This window comes from Lagenorhynchus albirostris, chromosome 12, assembly GCF_949774975.1.
Source record: "Lagenorhynchus albirostris chromosome 12, mLagAlb1.1, whole genome shotgun sequence".
Classification (NCBI taxonomy): Eukaryota; Metazoa; Chordata; class Mammalia; order Artiodactyla; family Delphinidae; genus Lagenorhynchus; species Lagenorhynchus albirostris.
This window is the reverse complement of record NC_083106.1, coordinates 47,229,428-47,249,931: the sequence shown is the minus strand read 5'-3', so window position 1 is coordinate 47,249,931 and position 20,504 is coordinate 47,229,428. Positions and strand designations below refer to the sequence as shown.

Below are 20,504 nucleotides of genomic sequence, written 5' to 3'. Positions count from 1 at the left end.
ATTTCTTCTTTGATTTCTTCAGTGATCTCTTGGTTATTAAGTAGTGTGTTGTTTAGCCTCCATGTGTTTGTATTTCTTACAGATTTTTTCCTGTAATTGATATCTAGTCTCATAGTGTTGTGGTGGGAAAAGACACTTGATATGATTTCAATTTTCTTAAATTTACCAAGCCTTGATTTGTGACCCAAGATATGATCTATCCTGGAGAATGTTCCATGAGCAGTTGAGAAGAATGTGTATTCTGTTGTTTTTGGATGCAATGTCCTATAAATATCAATTAAGTCCATATTGCTTAATGTATCATTTAAAGCTTGTGTTTCCTTACTTATTTTCATTTTGGAAGATCTGTCCATTGGTGAAAGTGGGGTGTTAAAGTCCCTTACTATGATTATGTTCCTCTTGATTTCCCCCTTTATGGCTGTTAGTATCTGCCTTACGTATTGAGGTGCTCCTATGTTGGGTGCATAAATATTTACAATTGTTATATCTTCTTCTTGGATTGATCCCTTGATCATTATGTAGTGCCCTTCTTTGTCTCTTGTAACAGTCTTTGTTTTAGTCTTCGTTTTAAAGTCTATGTTGTCTGATATGACAATTGCTACTCCAGCTTTCTTCTGGTTTCCATTTGCATGGAATATCTTTTTCCATCCCCTCACTTTCAGTCCGTATGTGTCCCTAGGTCTGAAGTGGGTCACTTGTAGACAGCATATATACAGGTCTTGTTTCTGTATCCATTCAGCCAATCTAGTCTTTTGGTTGGAACATTTAATCCATTTACATTTAAGGTAATTATTGATATGTATGTTCCTATTACCATTTTCTTAATTGTTTTGGGTTTGTTATTGTAGGTGTTTTCCTTCTCTTGTGTTTCCTGCCTAGAGAAGTTCCTTTAGCATTTGTTGTAAAGCTGGTTTGGTGGTGAATTCTCTTAGCTTTTGCTTGTCTGAAAGGTTTTAATTTCTCCGTCAAATCTGAATGAGATCCTTGTTGGGCAGAGTAATCTTGGTTGCAGGTTTTTCTCCTTCATCACTTTAAATAAGTCTTGCCAGTCCCTTCTGGCTTGCAGAGTTTCTGCTGAAAGATCAGCTGTTAACCTTATGGGGATTCCCTTGTGTGTTATTTTTTGTTTTTCCCTTGCTGCTTTTAATATTTTTTCTTTGTATTTAATTTTTGATAGTTTGATTAATATGTCTTGGTGTGTTTCTGCTTAGATTTATCCTGTATGGGACTCTCTGTGCTTCCTGGACTTGATTAGCTATTTCCTTTCCCATATTAGGGAAGTTTTCAACTATAATCTCTTCAAATATTTTCTCAGTCCCTTTCTTTTTCTCTTCTTCTTCTGGGACCCCTAAAATTCGAATGTTGGTGCATTTAATGTTGTCCCAGAGGTCTCCGAGACTGTCCTCAGTTCTTTTCATTCTTTATTCTGCTCTGCAGTAGTTATTTCCACTATTTTATCTTCCAGGTCACTTATCCGTTCTTCTGCCTCAGTTACTGTGCTATTGATCCCTTCTAGAGAATTTTAAATTTCATATTTTGTGTTGTTCATCACTGTTTGTTTGCTCTTTAGTTCTTCTAGGTCCTTGTTAAACGTTTCCTGTATTTTCTCCATTCTATTTCCAAGATTTTGGATCATCTTTACTATTATTATTCTGAATTGTTTTTCAGGCAGACTGCCTATTTCCTCTTCATTTGTTAGGTCTGGTGGGTTTTTGCCTTACTCCTTCATCTGCTATGTGTTTCTGTGTCTTCTCATTTTACTTAACTTACTGTGTTTGGGGTCTCCTTTTCACAGGCTGCAGGTCCATAGCTCCTGTTGTTTTTGGTGTCTGTCCCCAGTGGCTAAGGTTGGTTCAGTGGGTTGTGTAGGCTTCCTGGTACAGGGGACTAGTGCCTGTGTTCTGGTGGATGAAGCTGGATCTTGTCTTTCTGGTCGGCAGGTCCACATCTGGTGGTGTGTTTTGGGGTGTCTGTGGCCTTATTATGATTTTAGGCAGCCTCTCTGCTAATGGATGGGGTTGTGTTCCTGTCTTGCTAGTTGTTTGGCATAGGGTGTCCAGCGCTGTAGCTTGCTGGTTGTTGAGTGGAGCTGGGTCTTGGTGTCGAGATGAAGATCTCTCAGAGATTTTCACCATTTGATGTTACGTGGAGCTGGGAGGTCTCTTGTGGACCAGTGTCCTGAACTTGGCTCTCCCACCTCAGAGGCACAGCCCTGACGCCTGGGTGGAGCACCAAGAGCCTGTCATCCACACGGCTCAGAATAAAAGGGAGAAAAGGAAGGAAGGGAGGGAGGGAGGAAGGAAGAAAGGAAGGGTATAAAATAAAATAAAATAGTTATTAAAATAAAAAATAATAATTAAGAAAAAAATTTTAAAATGTAAAAAAAACCAAAAAAAACCAGACAGACAGAACCCTAGGACAAATGGTAAAAGCAAAGGTATTGAGGCAAAATCACACACAGAAGCATACACATACACACTCACGAAAAGAGAAAAAGGGAAAATATATATATATCGTTGCTCCCAAAGTCCACCTCCTCAATTTGGGATGATTCGTTGTCTATTCATGTATTCCACAGATGCAGGGTACATCAGGTTGACTGTGGAGATTTAATCCACTGCTCCTGAGGCTGCTGGGAGAGATTTCCCTTTCTCCTCTTTGTTCTCACAGCTCCTGGGGTTCAGCTTTGGATTTGGCCCCGCCTCTGCAGGTAGGTCGCCTGAGGGCGTCTGTTCTTCACTCAACAGGACGGGGTTAAAGGAGCAGCTGATTCGGGCGCTCTGGCTCACTCAGGCCGGGGGGAGGGAGGGGTACGGATGCGGGGGCGAGCCTGCGGCAGCAGAGGCCGGCGTGACGTTGCACCAGCCTGCAGCGCGCCGTGCGTTCTCCCAGTGCGTTGTCCCTGGATCCCGGGAGCCTGGCAGTGGCAGGTTGCACAGGCTCCCTGGAAGGGGTGTGTGGATAGTGACCTGTGCTCGCACACAGGCTTCTTGGTGGCAGCAGCAGCCTTAGCGTCTCACGCCCATCTCTGGGGTCCGCACTGAGAGCTGCGGCTCGTGCCCGTCTCTGGAGCTCGTTTAAGCGGCGCTCTTAATCCCCTCTCCTTGCGCCCCAGGAAATAAAGACGCAAGAAAAAGTCTCTTGCCTCTTCGGCAGCTCCAGACTTTCCCCGGACTCCCTCCCGGCTAGCCGTGGCGCACTAACCCCTTCAGGCTGTGATCACGCAGCCAACCCCAGTCCTCTCCCTGGGATCCGACCTCCGAAGCCCGAGCCTCAGCTCCCAGCCCCTGCCCGTCCCGGCAGGTGAGCAGACAAGCCTCTCGGGCTGGTGCACCGATCCTCTGTGTGGGAATCTCTCCGCTTTGCCCTCCGTACCCCGTGGCTGCGCTCTGCTCAGTGGCTCTGAAGCTTCCCCCCTCCACCACCCGCCGTCTCCGCCCGCGAAGGGGCTTCTAGTGTGTGGAAACCTTTCCTCCTTCACGGCTCCCTCCCACTGGTGCAGGTCCCGTCCCTATTCTTTTGTCTCTGTTTTTTCTTTTTTCTTTTGCCCTACCCAGGTACGTGGGGGAGTTTCTTGCCTTTTGGGAGGTCTGAGGTCTTCTGCCAGCGTTCAGTAGGTGTTCTGTAGGAGTTGTTCCACATGTAGATGTATTTCTGATGTATCTGTGGGGAGGAAGGTGATCTCCGCATCTTACTCTTCCGCCATCTTGAAGCTCCCTGAGTATTTTACATAAATGGAATCATGTAATACATGGATTTTTTGACTGGCTACTTTTGCTTGGCGTAACATTTTCAGGATTCATTCAGTTTGTAGCGTGACTTAGTACTTCATTCCTTTTTATGGCTGAAAAGTATTCGATTGAATGGATATATCACTTATTGCTTACCAATCATCAGCTGATAGACATGTGGTTTGTTTCCACTTCTTGGCTATTATAAATAGTGCTGCTGTAAACATTCATGAACAAGCTTTGGTGTGGACATATGCTTTCAATTCTCTTGGGTTAACATTTTAACACATAAGGAATTTATATAGATAAGAAAACTCTAAGATTAGGTAAATGGGAAAGCATGTGAATTGGCAATTCAAAGAAAGTAAAAAACAGCTTGTGAAATATATTTCCCTTCAGTGGTAATCAAAGAAACGCAATTTAGATTAGTGAGACACTTTCACTTCTAAATTAACAAACATTTAAAAAGATGTTTGCCCAATAGTGATGACTATTCTCATACACTGCTGGTAGAAGCAGGAATTAACGTATAACTTTTTGTAAACCAACTTCAATATTACCAAAAAATCTTAAAAATGGGTCTGCTCTTTAACCTCTAAATCTGTGCTAGAGACTTAAAAAAAACAAGACACATGAAGAGATCCTATGAAGTGTTATTTATAATTTGAAAAATTATAAATATGCTAATTATTTAAGAAGGCATCGGCTAAGCATATCGTAAGGCCATAATGTAAAGTTAAGCACAAGTTGAAACTTATACTTACAAAAAATTATTAGTAATATGGAAATATTATATTTTTCATTAATATTATAATTAATGGATATTAATTATACTGTTATACTAAGAAGGATCACATGATTGCAAGTATATAACAAATGCCTAGCAAATTCTTTGGAAGGAAAGATACCAAGATGCTTGCTGGTGGTATGTAGGGGATAATGCTATGAATGATGTTCTTCCTTCTCTGTTTCTTTATTTCTCAGATTTTCTATACTGAATCCACCAGTTTTAAAAATGAGACTAAATCACCTTTACTTGTTAATAAGAAAGGTCCTTTTAATCTTATCAATTACTGACTTAATTTGTATATAAGTTGATAGCAACCACACAATGACGAAGTATGCATTGTGAACTGAAAAATTAAGAGAGGTAGAGAAAGTGATTGATTCCCAAGCCTGTTAAGAGGCAACCTCTCCTTCCAGAAGGTGTCAAGATTAAAGGTACCAAAGGACAGAGAGACTTCTGAGTGTGTTTTCATCACACCTGTGCTGGGAAGAGGCAGTGAGGGAGCAGAGCTGAGAGTGAGTGGCGAAAGCACATAGAACCCCCAATAAAAATCTAATTAGGGGCACAGATTAAGCAAAGCTGTGATATATAATCAACTCAGAGGACCACGTAGGTGGCAAGTGGCAGAACCTGGGATAATAGAATCAGGAATGGGGTGGCTGGGTTAGTGGGTTCTTGAGAATCTCTGGGCCCCATGTCCTAGGTACCTGGGGAAACCCAGTAAACCCAGGATGACAGTACTCGTTGAAACGCAACCAAGGAGCTCTGGTTACTGAGGACCTCTCTGTAAGTGAGGGCCTGAAGACCCCACATCGGCACGACTCTAAGAAGGGGTGGAGGATGAAGCAAAGTACTGTTGTTCTTTGGATGCCTGTTACAGGCAAAGGGACCTGTTTAGGGCACCAGGCAGAAAAATTCTGTATTTTGCTCTCATTTTCATCTTGTTGCCTTCACCCTTTCCTTTTGGGACGTTCAGCCTGGCCTTCTGATGCTTTGACTTTTGAGCCACAATCCCTAGAATCTGGGGCAATCCACGCGGGGCATGGAATAGTAACCAGCACTGGTTTATTCAACCTGAAGTTTTTCAGAAACACAAAAGATGCGACAAAGATGTTTCTTCCTAATGTAGATCTTTAGAGTTAAGCCTCTTTCCACTCTCCTTGGCTCTGTTCTATAAAAACCACCACAGAAAAACAGAAATAAAAACAAAAATGTGGGCTTCTATTCGTGAACCAGCAAAGAGAAACGGGAAAGTCAGTGTCACATCTGGGCCAGAGTGGCAGAGACTGGCTTTCTGGGCTTAAAAGGCCAAGGGCCCAAGGGTCAGGTTGTCACCTGGCGGAGCCACAAGAAGACACATTAGCACAAAGCGGCTGTTGTGACGCACAAGGCATCATCAACACCCCCTCCCCACCAACGCAGAGAATGAAAGCCGAGGGGGTTCACTCTCCAAGGCCGTCATCAACACTCCCTCCCCACCAACGCAGAGAATGAAAGCCGAGGGGGTTCACTCTCCAAGGCCGGACCAAAACCAGCTCTGCCAATCTTTCCAGTCTCTACAGAGGTTCCTTGCCAGATGATTCTGCAAAATGCGGCCTCCTCCTTTAAAACAACAGTGAATCCTTTTTTCCTTTAATTCACCAGTTCCAGCCAAGAAGATCCATTGCTTTAAAGAAACAGAATGGACTCTGAATAAGCATATTTTTGTTCTTCTTTTTGCCCTTGAGCTCATGTTTGTGTTGACCGCGCCTCCCCTTTCCACCGATTACTTATCTGGTTATGAAGTCAGAGCCCATCAAAATCTATTGCCCTGAGAATTTGGTGTTGGGGCCATTTGCATTGTTTTTGGAACTGAGGCTGACGCCTTTTCTTTGAAGCAGGACATGAAGCCTGGTCCCTCCTCCCCTGGATCTTTATGTTGGCACTTTCTCAAGTTGCAAGGAATCAGCGACACCAGCAGTCATAACTTTTGCATCCCTTGCAGTGGTTTAGAATTTCAAAGCTTCTCAGCAGCTGTTTTGGTGTGAATGCTGATGAAGTAGCTGTCAGAAAACTGACCCCTCTCTAATTCCCCGGCCTCTACCGGGACAAGGAACCACTGTGACAGTGATGATGGGGACAAAGGGAGCAGAGAGGCCAACCGCCTCTAGGCAGCCTCCTCCCACCACCTCCTCGCCTAAAGGAAATGAGGACAGTCTCTGCCTTCCCTTGAGTTTACATTCCTTACCCCTGGTGGGCGCAGGCTGGTTGATTATGTGGTACCTGCTTCAGTGAAGCCTTCTCAAAGAGGTCTCACTCATGAACACAAGCTGAGTACCAACACAGACACAAGGAAATTAAAGGAGGGAGATAACAAGCAGGAAGAGGAGAACACGGAGTCCACTGAAGGCAGTCAGTGATGCTTTCTCCAGCAGCCATAAAAACAGTATTTGGGATGACAAATTGTGGCCACTTTATATGGGAGGAACATGGGTTATGTGGGCTAGATCACTTGTTGATGACCTACTTGGCAGGTGAAATCCAGTCAGATGTATGTTAACAAATCCAAAAAGGGAAGACTTAGTTTATATACCAGCAAACATTTTATAAACGCTATTATAAAATTTATGGTAAAGCAATTCAGTAGTGACTTTTTGCTTGGCATATACATGAGGCAGATTATGATTTTTCTCAGAGTGTTGTCTTGCAGAGTAATTGAACTTGAGGTTATCTCCTTAATGATGACAGCACAGCTGTTTATCTTCCCTTTTTCTGAGAGCTTGCAGGATTCTGGTGTCAGATAGGGTTGCCCTGGGCCTGAAGGGACAGAGGCCCAAATCCACATGACTGAAAATAAATGAGTAGTAGTATCCTACTGACAGGATAAAAGCTGGTGAGGGGTGTGGCAGACTTGTAGCTGTGCCACCAAATCCACCCCACTTCTTCCACAGTCACAGAGTTTTAGGCTGAAGACTAAAATTTTCAGACTCCCTTGCAGCTATGTGTGGCCATGTCACTTAATTCTGGCCAATTGGTTGACAGTGGATGCTATATACTCAACTCTTGCATTCCTTAAGAAAGACTGGGTTGCCCTCCATTGTCTTTCCCATTTCCTGTGGGCTGGAAAGTGGATGTGGTGCCGGTAAACTGGCATTAACCAGGCAGAGGATGGCAACCCACCAGGGAATGGCAGAGCAGTAGGACAGAAGGAACCTGGGCCCTGGAAGGCCTTGTGGAGCACAGCTTCAACCACCCTAAAGCTCTGATCTTGAGTGTAACATGAGAGAGGCATGAATATCCATCCTGTGTGAGCCACTAATTTTCTGGGGGAAGTGAGACTGAGTCTTTTTGTTATAACAGGTGGCCTGTACCCCAACACAAGGAGGAAGTAAATCTAACACAGAAGTAAAGGGAAGCTCTGTTGACCACTTGTTCGCTTTTTCCCCAGACTCTAAAACCAATCAGAGCTTCTGACCTCCTTTGATACTGACAGTTAAACTTGGATTAAGGCAGGTTAGTAGGATAACAACCAAAATGAATTGTAACAATAGCTACCATTTATTAATAACTTATTTTCTTCTTGGTACTTCACATATGGTATTTCATTCAATCTGCAGAACAACTTTGAAAGGGTATTCCACAGTAAGGAATCTTGGGCTCACCGAATTTAAGTAACTTTCCCAGAGTTACCCACTCAGTAGGACCTGGATCTAATTACCCCATGTTGCCTTTTGAGAAACATGCTCTGCTCCTCATGAAAAGATAGATTTAATGATGTGACAGGAGCTGGGCATTGCTATGTCCTATAGTTTTTATTTTATTTTTTACACTATGGCTTAAAGTACTCTTTCTTACTGTGGTTTTCAGAAGACCCGACTATGTCCTCCCCTTCCCTTTGTTGCTAAAATGAAGAGTAACTCATGATCTGGCTCGAGCAGCTCAGGCACTGATGCCCTGCTTTGGTCTTAACCCACCTCCTCGCTTGCCACACAGCAGCTCCATTTCTCTCTGGCTCTACCCTAGGGTTGCTAAGTACAGCTGTTCTCCTCCTGAGCTGCTGGAGATGAAGTTAAGAAGAAAACAGAAACAAGAACAAAACTTCTCCCATCCTCCCAAACAAAAGTTACTCAGAAATCACCATAGTAACCAATCGCCAGTTTTCAGCTGTTTCCTCTCCCTTGCATTCTTGTCTCTCTGCACACATCCTTTTATTTACATTCAGCCCTACCTCCAGCCTTTGTTCAGCAAACACATTCTGATCTTCCTTAAGTGACAGTCACTGTGCCAAGGGCTGTGGAGATAGAGTCAGGTAAATAAGGCCCTGCCTTCGAGGAGCTTATATATACTTAGGAGGGAGATAAGCAAGTGAATCAACGGACTCGGGTTGGGGAGAGAGCGCAGGCGGAGCCCGAAATCATCCAGGTTGGCGGCTGTGAAGGTGACTGGACATTGGCCGGAGGAGAAGGAGGTGGGCAGCATGTGAAAAGCAGAGGTGCGGTATAGCACGGCTTCATGTGGCTTACTTGATTTGGCCCTAGTTTTACAGAGCACTGAAGCACCTGCCAGGCATATTGCGAGGCTCCGGGCTTCAGAGTGAAGGAGCCAGGCCTCTCCTGCTCAAAAGGAGCTTACAGTTTAATGGAATGGATGTGTGCAGCTGGGAAGGTAGCTAGAAATGAAGCCAGATCATAACCAACTCCATGTCTGTTCCACGGAGTGCTCACCATGGTACCCGAGGCTCTGCTACATGCAATAAGCAAATTATCTCCTTTGATCCATCAGCAGCCCGTGAACTGGGTATTATTGTCATTGGCACGACTTTCCAGATGGGGGAATAAGTGTAGGAAGGTCAAGTTACTTGCCCAAGGACTCACAGCTAAGTTGACTTGGATTTTAACCCAGACCTGGCTGAATCTAAGATATATACTCCTAGCCATGGGCTAGCAGGCTAAAGCATGTGTACCTTATCCAGCTGATATTGTCCCGTATTAAGTGGGAGGAAGCTGGGTCTTGGTAGACACATACTGAAACAGGGAAGAGAAAAGAAGCACAGGGGAGCCACACAGCCCGTCGAGAGTGGGAAGGGACTGCACACAGGCAGAAGGAGAGGCATCTGAGTAAGATGTGACTTCCTCAGCTGGACTAGCAACTCTATCCATTCTAGCTACCGGTCTATGCGTAAGTCATTCCTCACAAATCATCCCCAACTGTAGCAAAGCTGTAGCTTTTGTTGCATGTAAGAATAAAGATCTGAATCCGTATTGCTGCAGAGGCAATTTATATGGGACTGTTAAGTTACATTTTCTGAGGGCCCTGTCACAGAAAGAACCCCAAGATCTCTTGGGGCTGGTAGGATGGAGGCTTGTACTGCAGCTGTGTAGATGGTTGTCTAAAAATGACGAAACAGACAACAGCGATAGACAGACATCTGCAATGCAAGGCATCTGGAGAAAGACAAAAACTCCCCACTAAAAAGGGTATGTGACAGCTAATATCCAACAATGTCCTCCGATAGCCACAAGAGGAGTCTGAAGAAGGTGCTAAGGTTAGAGGTGCGGGGGAGTGTAAGGGAAACAGGGGCCCACCAAACTCTCCAACTTTGGACAGTTTACTCCATCAAGTCAAACAAGATCGTCTTTATCATGATGCAGAAGTGGCAGGTATATCTCCATTTTACATGAAATTTGTAACATGGACAAATTCTTTGGGCTAATGTCAGAAGACGGCCCATGTTTTAGCCATGTCAGCTCTGCTTACATCTACAGGCTCACCATGGTCAGCGTATGGAAACTTCGGTTCGTCCACCAGCGAGGGTCATCCATCGGCAGCTCTGAGCAGCAGTAATCTGTCCCAGTGCCAAGCAGAACTGGCCTGTCCCCAGTGTTCACACCGAGCTCCTGGGGAGCTGCTTTATAGACTCCAGGTAATGAAGACCCCAGTGTGGCGTCATGCTCGGCCCCAGTTCTGGTTCAGTATGACTCAAATGGACTCAGAGAGTCACAATGGTACACGCTTGGAATGAGCCCTGTGTAATTCTTTTTGACAAAGGCTGCCCCGACATGCTGATTAGCAGCCCAAGTGAAACAACAATCGTCCTGTGTATCACCAGCCTACACATCCTTGGTGTTCACTATTCCACCAGGTTTCATTTTTAATCTGGACACGCATTGCCTGAATGCACTCCTTTTTATACCCTTCCCATTTCCTAACCATCCTGCCTCTCTTCTAAGATTTGCATTTTCTACATAGGTTCCATTACTAAAATTAAAATGTTGCTAAAAACATTAGTGGATCTATGTATCTCTTATAGAATGGACTGGTTATGTAGACCAGTTCCTGCCTTCCAAATCTACTAAGCTGTTTACTAACTTTTTCTTAACTATACCTCAACCGTTTTAAATCTGTTTCTGTTCTAACATGCTTGCTGGTTAATCCTCCCCGCCATTCTTTTAATGATTTCTTTTGTGCCTCAGACATGTGACTCTTCTTCAGCTTAAAATAATGGATCAAATAAATTTCCCTCTCTTTTCCTTTTGACTCTGCTTCCCCTTGGCAAAACAAGCCATTTTATCACTTTTTCGGTAGCAGAGCACTTTTGCTTTCTCACTTAGGCCAGGTGACAAAAGCAACATTCATTTCCAAACCAAACCAAACCTACCCCCGAACTCCTCTTTCATTTCTGTACTGTAATTCCAACATAAAGGAGTAAAGCTATCGGCAGAATTTTCAGTCTGCCAATACCAAGTACTAGTGAAATTGAGGAACAACAGAATTTACATATACTGCTGGTGGAAAGTAAACTGGTACAACAACTTTGGAAAAACAACTTCACATTATTTAGTGAAGATGAAAATGCATCTATCTGACAAGCAGCAATTCCACTCCTAGACAAACACCCAAAAGAAACATGCCTATATGAACTAGGGATTATGTATGCTCTGCAGGTCTGGGAGGCCCAGGAACCTGTATTGTTATCGATCCACAGGTGATGTGTGGGTCTCACTCTACTGCAAGGGTCTGGGATTGAAGGTTTATAATTTCAACTCAAATCTGTTTTTGGAGCTGGGACCCCTAAGACCTGTGTTTGCAGCCACAGGAAAGCTCCTGGGGGAGGAGTGATGGCGAGAGGCACATCAAGCCTGACGGTTGTGGGACTATCCTCGGGGTGCGGATCCGATCTGGTCAAAGACAGCTAGAGCCTGAGGATCTGGGCAAATTCACCGTTGTTTCCTCCTCTTCCTTCTCTATCACCCCTGGCTGGCTGGGCGAGGTTTAAGCTTGTGAGGTGCCTGGAGCCAGCATCATCGTCATCATGATTATCATCATCATCTTCATGTTCAGCAGAAAGCCCTGAATCGCCCACCCGTTCAAGAGGCTGCTCTGAATGTGTGTTCCCTGCCAGGAATAAGGCTGAAGCGTGAGCCCTGGTAGAGCCACAGTTCTTCTTTCACACACAGGTGGCGCGTCCTCTCTGTGAACACCTTTCCACAGGCATCGTGCTTGTGATCCTTGGTGAACTGAGCCCAACACAAGGGCAACGCCTGGTGTAACCTGGCCTTTAATAAACGCTTTCAAATGATGATGGACAGGAAGTGAGATAATGAACCTCTTCTAAAGAAGCGAAGGGAACTTTCTGCCTTCCTGTGTGAAGCTGCCCCCGCCTTCCTCCTGGCGCTGGCTGCTCTGGTTCAGGGAGGGTGTGTCACAGGGCCTCTGTCGCCCTCCCCTCCATTCATTCCTCCTCCTGATGCCAAGAATGGCTTCCACCATCTCTAAAGACAAATGGAGAAAGTGCACAGACTGGCTAGAAGGTCTCCCTCTGCTGGTCTCTTCCCATAACCTTCCTATTTTGAAACTGAAATGTCCCCAGGCCAAAGTACAGATTACCACGTAGTTATTGTTCTTTTAGATTTAAAAACATCTCCAAGGTGTCAACAGCGCTACAGATTCCTCTGGGCACCTGAAACCTGCCCTGTTATTCAGCATCAGTTACGTACTGAGGGCGGAGGCAATTTGTTTCGCTTAAATTACCAACTCATAATAATGTGGGGTTCTGGCCAGATGCACACGTGTGGGACACGATTTTCGGTTGGGAGGAAGTCAAGGGGACGGGCTGACGTCAATATAAACGGAGCTTGGGCCGCACAGAGCCCATCTCCGCAGGACTCGGCCTTATGCCCACAGCCCTGCCAGGGTTCTGTCTCCCGTGGGCTGCTGTGGTCCCTACTGGGGCTGCCCGCCTTCTGCCCAGCCAGGACCCTCTCAAGGGAGGCCCAGGCTGGGCAGCCCATTACTTAGGCACGTGGGAGAGAGACAGGAGTGATTTTTCTTTTTTCTTTTTGTGGTACGCGGGCCTCTCACTGTTGCGGCCTCTCCCGCTGCGGAGCACAGGCTCCGGACACGCAGGCTCAGCGGCCATGGCTCACGGGCCCAGCCGCTCCATGGCATGTGGGATCTTCCCGGACCGGGGCACGAACCCGTGTCCCCTGCATCGGCAGGCGGACTCTCAACCACTGCGCCACCAGGGAGGCCCTGATTTTTCTTTTAATGGTTTTAATTCCACTCCTTCAGTTCTGAGATGGCTTTCCTTCCACTCCTCTCCTCTTCTTCCTCCTCACTTCTCATCACCTCAGGGTGTCAGAGGGTAGAAAGCCATGAGTGAGGGAACAGTTTATATCTTGAGTAGGTCACCAAAATTATTCTGCTTTCTGCCATGTAAAATGTAGATTATGCCAATGTTTCAAATAAGAATAGATATACTCTACTATTAATTACTAATAGGAAGCTATCCTGATACCTGATCACCTTTGATCTAAAGAAAGAAAACATCAATTTCATTGGGTTCAAATTAGTAGACAGCACCTAGACCATTATTTGGCCACACAGTAGGTGCTCAGTAAGCTGTAGATGTAACAGGCACACGTGTATGAGGACAGGAGGCACGCTGGAGCCTGGGGGCTCTCTCAGGTCATGACTTTGTACCCCAGGTGCAAATGACATCCACTGGCTTCCTGGCAGCCCAGGAGATGGACTGCCAGTCTGCCATCACTGGTGATCAGTCACATGGCCAAACGAATCGCCGTGGATTAGGGATAACATTTAACAAGTTTAACTGAGTAGACAACAAAATGAATTATGCTGATAGAAGTTAAAAGAAAATAAAAAAGCAAATGAAGACGGGAGAAAGCTGAATTTCTGCCTAACCTTTACTTGGTTTCAACTCAAGAAATAATCTACTGCCTAGAGTTTTCAAAAGGAATGACAACAGTCAACTATACTCACGTTATTTAATGTTAGTTGGAAGGTGGGGATTGGAGGGTTGCTTACCTTTCAGAGAGAAAAAGGAACTTTTAGTGTAGCCCTTGGGTTAAAAATTTCAGTCTGAATCACACCATCAATTTAGTGACCCCAATTTCAGGGGTCACTAAAACAAAGGCACTTCAGTTGAACAGCAATTTTTGCACGTAATAAGCTAATTTTCACCTAAATATTGATATAATGTTCAAGCATAGACTTTTCAGAAGCCCTACTCTGATGACACATAACACAGAGAAAAGCACATGGATCTCGGGACAAAAGGGGTTCTATTCAGCTCCACGACTTCCCAGAACCATGAAGGGACGGCTCTGAAAGCCCTGGCATCCTTGGCAGTTTCTTGGCCTGGACTGCTAAGAAATCAGCTTAAAGGGAATAAGGAACAGGTGGGTTTGGGGCGGCCATATTCCGATTCCTCACGGATCACTTCCGTGGCTCCGTGAAGCATCATCAGCAACTCCCGTCACACCGCTCAGCCACCAGGCCTGAGTCACCTGACCGCAGGATCTCTCCTGACACACAGGGACCTTCACAGACCAGTGGGGCTGCTGGACCCAGTCAGATGCTAGATGCTGGGAGGGCCACCATCTCAAACTCACCTGAGCAGGAGTCACTTGGGCCTTCTCCTTTACCTATGCTGAGGTAAGAGCAGGGGACTCTGCCAGCCAGATTAGACAGGAACCCTCTGACCAGAACCAGATGGTCTGGAGGGATGTGGCTTTGCAACATTTTGGGTCGACTGTTTTTGGACTGTGGCTTTTGCTGATGGCGATCGTTCCTGCTAACCATATACCTACCCACTGACCTATGTGCTCACCACTTATTGTTCGCTGCAAATAGGCTCACTGGATTCAGTAATGAAAAGGAGGAAAAGACAGAGGAGAAAGACACTTTGCTTGGCAGTGCCTGCAGACTCCCCAGAGCGCTGACAGTGGCCCCGGCTCTGTGGTGTGAGGGGCTGCCCAGCCCGTGAACCTTGTGGGAGAGGTCTGTGCATCCAAGGTCGGCGACGCCGCGAGCACACAGCCCTGAGGTTGAGATGGGGGAGGACAGCGGCTCCTGCAACACACAGAGGTTCTGTCGTGTCCTCAATTCTTCGCCGAAAGAAGTCTAAAATGCTCCTGACTTCTGGGTGGAGACCAGGGGCTGCGAGTGGCAATGCAGACAAGGAAACCAAAATATGGAACTGAAAACTTATTTGGTCACTTGAAGAGTTTTCACTTTTGGATTCTGGCCAATTGCTCTTTTCTGTTCCATTAAAAGAAAAATAAACTCCAATGCTAACTTTGAGTCCTCCAGTTCTCCTGAGAAGGTAGAGAGAACGAAAGCAGAACGAAGAGAATAACTGGCCACTGTCGGGCCCATAAGGTTAGGCTAGTTAGACACCCAACGGGCTCCTGGCGAATCCTGCATTGGAGCCACGCAGTCCTCCTGGTTACAACCCACAGGACAGTTGAACAGGACCACGAGGCACACACCTGATCACAGCCATCCACGAGCCGGGAAAAGTACAGAGCTTAAGACAACTGACCCTCAGGCCTCCTAAGTGAAGGACACGGATCTCAGACCCATGGCCTGTCACCTATCTGTATTTTCTCATTTACTTGAGAAAAACAATGGATGCACACAGTGTTACTATGTAGCTAACAACTGAGTTAGTGATGTCACTCTGAAATAGCATAAGTAAAAACAGACTCAAACCCAGAGACAAATCATTCCTTGCTTATATTTTTCCTATAGACCTGACCTCCAGGGTCAGGTCTAAGATGGAGTGAGGCACTTGACCTGGGAGCAAAGTTTAGCGAGAAGCCATAAAGCCCAGCAGTCAGGATAGAGAAGATTGCGTTGAGATGTTATTTATCTTGATTTCTGAGTTTCTGGGGGGGATGCCCTAAATCATGTGCTGTAGGAGGGTGCCTCATTTGCCCCTCTCTGGTCCCAGCCTGATGAAAGTTCATCAGCTAAAGTGTTAAGTGACTGGAGGATGCCCAGTTACAAAATTATAGAGGAAACTAACCAACAGATTGAAGAAAGACTCTTCAAATGCAGCCTACTGTTGGCCAAAGACTTGTACTTCCAGGAGTTTTCCTAAGCAAACAAGAAGGATGTGCAAAGAGATTTAACAACACTCACAGTGTTATTCATGATAATAAAAAACTGGAGTCTAGGTACTCACCACAGGGGATTAACAAAGTCTGGTATCACACCAGATTCCTACGCAGCCACTAAAAGTGATAATGTGGCAAAACATCAATAATCTTGGGAAATGTTCACGATTCAAAGTCAAGCGAAATACACAAGTTACAAAACACTAGATAGACACATGCTCCTACTTCTCCTGCTTTCATTCTCCTCCACTATAATCCATCCTCTACACGGCAATCACAGCGATACACTTTTCTTTAAAGTCACTCCTAGTCTTAAAATGAATTCCTATTACATTTAGAATAAATTTAAAGCTACACAGCCATCCCTGCTCTGGCCCCTGCCTGTCTGTCTGGCCTCCTCTGCTACAGCCTCCCTTTCATGCCTCTTTTCTAGCCAGATGGGCTGCCTTCAGGGCCTCTGCACAAGCTTTTCCCACTGCCTGAAACGCTCTTCCCCCAAATTCCCACACAGCTGGCTGCTTCCCAGGAGTCAGGTCTCAGCTCAAATGTCACCTTCTCAGAAAGGTTTTTCCCGGCGTCAACTCGTAACTGGCCACTGCCTTGTCACTCTATCATATCACTCAGTTTTATTTCCTTCATAGCACTTAACACTCTCAGAAATGACCTTATTTAATTATTTATTTTCTTGTTTACTGTCTACCTCCCTCCATGAGAATGAAAGCTCCATGGGGGCTTTTCCTGTTTACTGTGTACCCACAGGGCCCCAGACTATGTCTGGCACAGGCAGACACCCAGTAGACGGATGCTGAACGACCGCAGGATATATACATGTGCATTCACATTAAAAAAAAAAGGCCTGGGAGAGCACAGCGTAAAAGAACATCTCTGGATACAGAGATTCTGGATGGTTCTAAGTTTCTTCATCTTGCTTGTTTTCATTTTATACAACAATAATGTGCTACCTTGGAAATAATGAAAACAAAGTTGTTTTCCCTCTATTTTTTACAGTATGGTCACTAAGAAAATGTTGCCTGATACAGCTGGATTGAGACCAGAACCACAAGATGCCAGAACTGGAAGAGATCTCAGAGGATGTTTGGTTCAATCCCATCTCATTCCGGAGATGAGGTGGCTGAGGCCCAGCCTGGAGAAATGGCTGCTGGCTTAAGTAGCAGAACACGTAAGAAGCTAGCCTGCTGTTCTTCTCACGACACCAGTGGTTCTCCAACTTCATGTGAGAATGGTCTGGAACACTTGCGCATACATAGGCTGAGGGGCCTCACTGCCAAAGTTTCTGCGTCAGTGACTTTGGGGTGGGGCCTGGGAAATTGCATTTCTGACAAGTGCCTGGATGATTCCGGAACTGCTGGTCTGGGGCCGCACTTTGAGAACCATGAGGCTAAGCCATGTTGTCTCTCATGACTCCCTTGGAAATGTTTTATTCTTTTTGTAGGAAGGGTAGTGATTAGAACAATACCTTCAACGGAAGAATTCAGAGGAAACCCTTTTAGGCTTCCTCCCAGAAGTTTCTACTGAAAAGAAGGAAAGGAGACAATTTTGAGAGCCTACGCTACACCAGGCATCACGCTAGGCATCTACATTTTGTTTGTTTAATCCATTTTACTGTAGAAAGCCTAAACTCAGGGAGATTAAGGAATTTGCCTAAGAGCACACAGCTAGGAAGTGCTGGGGTCAGATTTCAAATCTACATCTCTGATTATAAAGTCCATGTTTATTCTCCAGCCTCGAGAATAGAATGAAAAGCTGTCACTTGTGGTGTTCAGAGCGGCAAATCAACGCCTCCCAATGTAGAAACAAACACCCCCAAGCAATGGTTTAACATGATGTCACTCTCCCAGCGATACGGAAAGTGTATATACTAGTATTAACAGCCAACCTTTCGTCTGGGCCTGAAGCCAGAGTTTATTCATGGGTTTATTCATTTACATAACCTTTGGGAACTTTCAACCCCAGAACCCCAGAGTAAAGACGATTTGAGTCGACGCCTGGCTCACTGCAAGTCATCTGTGAGATAAGTGGCAGAGGGAGAATTTATCATCGATCTCTGCTTCCAACACAGGGAATTCACACATGCTCTGTGGTGCAAGAACCTAACAGACTTTGTGGTTGAACAGAGCTGTCCCACTGAGGAATCATTTGAAATCAAAGGCCAAAAGCCAGATACAAACATGGGAATGTACCGCTTACCATTTTAGGTCAAACATAAACTAGAAACTAGTGATTGTTCCCTTTCTTTTTATTGATGAGGAAATGACTGGGGGACAAGAAAGTCTTGGTGACAAAGTCACAACACCTACAACACCCACACAAGCAACAAGTTACAATTTGTCCTACATCGTGGTCACACTTGATCCAAGTGTGAGAAAGCTTTTGTAAATACTGTGATTGCAAAGGGATTTGATGACATTCTTTACCATCACGGTTTTGACCAGAATTCCAAATTAAGGTTAAGAGTTAGTGGATTATTTCAGGATCAACAACAAAAAATGTGGTTTTATCTGTCTCTCTGTATTTCTTATTTTGCTTCAGGACTTTCCCCCATATGTCTTATTCCAGATCCCTGAAGCAGCTGCATAAATAGGTTTTACATGAAAATAAAAACTTTCTGTGTAATTCTGCCTGTAGGATCAGAGGAATGAGGGCTTCAACCAAGACAGCTCACAGGACCAGGCCCTTCCCATGCCCTCTGCAAGGGCCATAGGTGTCTCTTTTTTTCAGAAGCTCATTTTCTAACTGTGACCAGTGAAATATCAGTACATTTTGGCTAACAAAGCTTGCCAGTGGAGACCTTGAAAGAAAGATAAGTGGGGGCTTCCCTGGTGGCGCAGTGGTTGAGAGTCCGCCTGCCGATGCAGGGGACACGGGTTCGTGCCCTGGTCCGGGAAGATCCCACATGCTGCGGAGCGGCTGGGCCCGTGAGCCATGGCCGCTGAGCCTGCGCGTCCGGAGACTGTGCTCCGCAACGTGAGAGGCCACAACAGTGAGAGGCCCGCATACCGCAAAAAAACCCACGAAAGATAAGTGGGAAAGAGGGAACAGGGTAGAGTGGATGTAGGAAAAAGAAAAAAAAAAAAAAGGCAAGAGGATCCCAGAGGTGGATACCTAAGAGCAGTTAAATTTTGATATCAAAGGCAACTTTGCTCTAACACAATTATGAATATATTTCAAATCTGGAGTGACTGTAGTCCCCTCTGTGTAGCAAATCAGTAAGGCAGACAAAAATCACAGCCACTCATTTATCAATGTCTGAAAAGAGCTGGCTCTTTCACTCTCAGTTAAATGCATAGGATTTTATTTATTATAGAAAAAAGAAGGTCTGAAAGATTTCATGGAATGAACCCTGGTCTCAAAGCCAATGAGCTGTCCCTGCGGTAAGCTTCTAACATGGGAATGAGATCGGACTGTGCGTTATTAAATATGACTAAGTTCTCTTTTTGTTCCTGACTCTCGCCACTTTGACTAGTTGGAGAATAGCCATCCTGCCTTCCCCAGAGCAATGCTGCAGCTGCAGCTGCAAATGCAGACTCAGCAGCCATTATCCTACTGTTAAATGTTTGCTCTTAAATGTTACAGTGGCCTCCCAGAAATAGCTGTCTTGTCACTTACACACACACACGCAGGCACGGGTGACAAAACTCCATATCTGTATTAGTTTCCAGACCTGTGTCCCAGCAAGAATTTAAGGGAAGACATTCTCTAATTTCCATTTACCCCGACAGTTACCGATTCTGTACGTTTCAAGTGTGTTTTGGCAGCGTGTTGCCGCTCTTGATTCTCCCGGCGTTCACAGCGGCCCTCAGCCTTGGGTAGTTCATGCAGAAGACAACAGAATGATACTCTTCAGGCCTTAGGGAGGGCACTCAGCTGGAAAGATCTGTTTTCGTTGGAGATAGGAAGTGCTTTTCCAGCAATTATTTGATCTTCCTGGGAACTCGTACTTTTGAACACTCTCCCAGCCTGGTGGGAACACATGGACTTCTATTCTGGTCTCGGCATTATCCCTAACCAGACGTGTGACTCTGGGCAAATCATCTGGCCTTTATTTCACCTCAGTTTTCTCATCTGCCTGCTGGAACAATTAGCCCTCCCTGCTTCATTCATAGGATTTCTGTGAAGATAAAACTAAGGCATATACGTGAAGGTATTTAGAAATTGTAAAAAGTGAATTTATTGTCAGGTGATATTTGTATTACGGTTTTCATTTTTTTCCAGCTCTGGTTTACATTATCAGGGGTATATGATAATTCTCTTTCTTAGAACTTGGTAGAAAATCCCTCATGCAGAGAAGGAGAGGTAGAAAGTGCAATCCAGGCAGAAAGTGTCATCAGGTTCTTGTTACCACTTGGAAAAGGCAAGCAAAGAGAACAGGGCTAGAATACTGTAACGCTGTCTCAGAAAGACTGCTTTTGCTGGGGACATTCTGGTCCTTATCTGTCTCCTCTTCCAAGGTCTCACAAAGAAGGTGACTGCTGCAGTGCTGAATGAATAAATGAATGAGTGAGTGAATGAATCAATCCACCTATCCACCCACCATTTCTGATCAATACTATGTACCCAGCAGTG

The 20,504-nt window shown here is 45.2% G+C and overlaps 1 protein-coding gene across 4 annotated transcripts in view; it reads right to left on the bottom strand.

The window, feature by feature from the left end:
- FYN (FYN proto-oncogene, Src family tyrosine kinase) overlaps positions 1 to 20,504 on the bottom strand; it is a 209,545-nt gene that overhangs the window by 63,544 nt on the left and 125,497 nt on the right. Inside the window, exon 4 of one of the 4 annotated variants that reach the window (XM_060168327.1) lies at positions 3,579 to 3,717. The exons of the other annotated variants lie outside the window; for them this stretch is intronic. The gene's annotated coding sequence lies outside the window, so the exon portion shown is untranslated. The remainder of the gene's footprint in view (positions 1 to 3,578; positions 3,718 to 20,504) is intronic. 4 annotated transcript variants of the gene reach the window in all.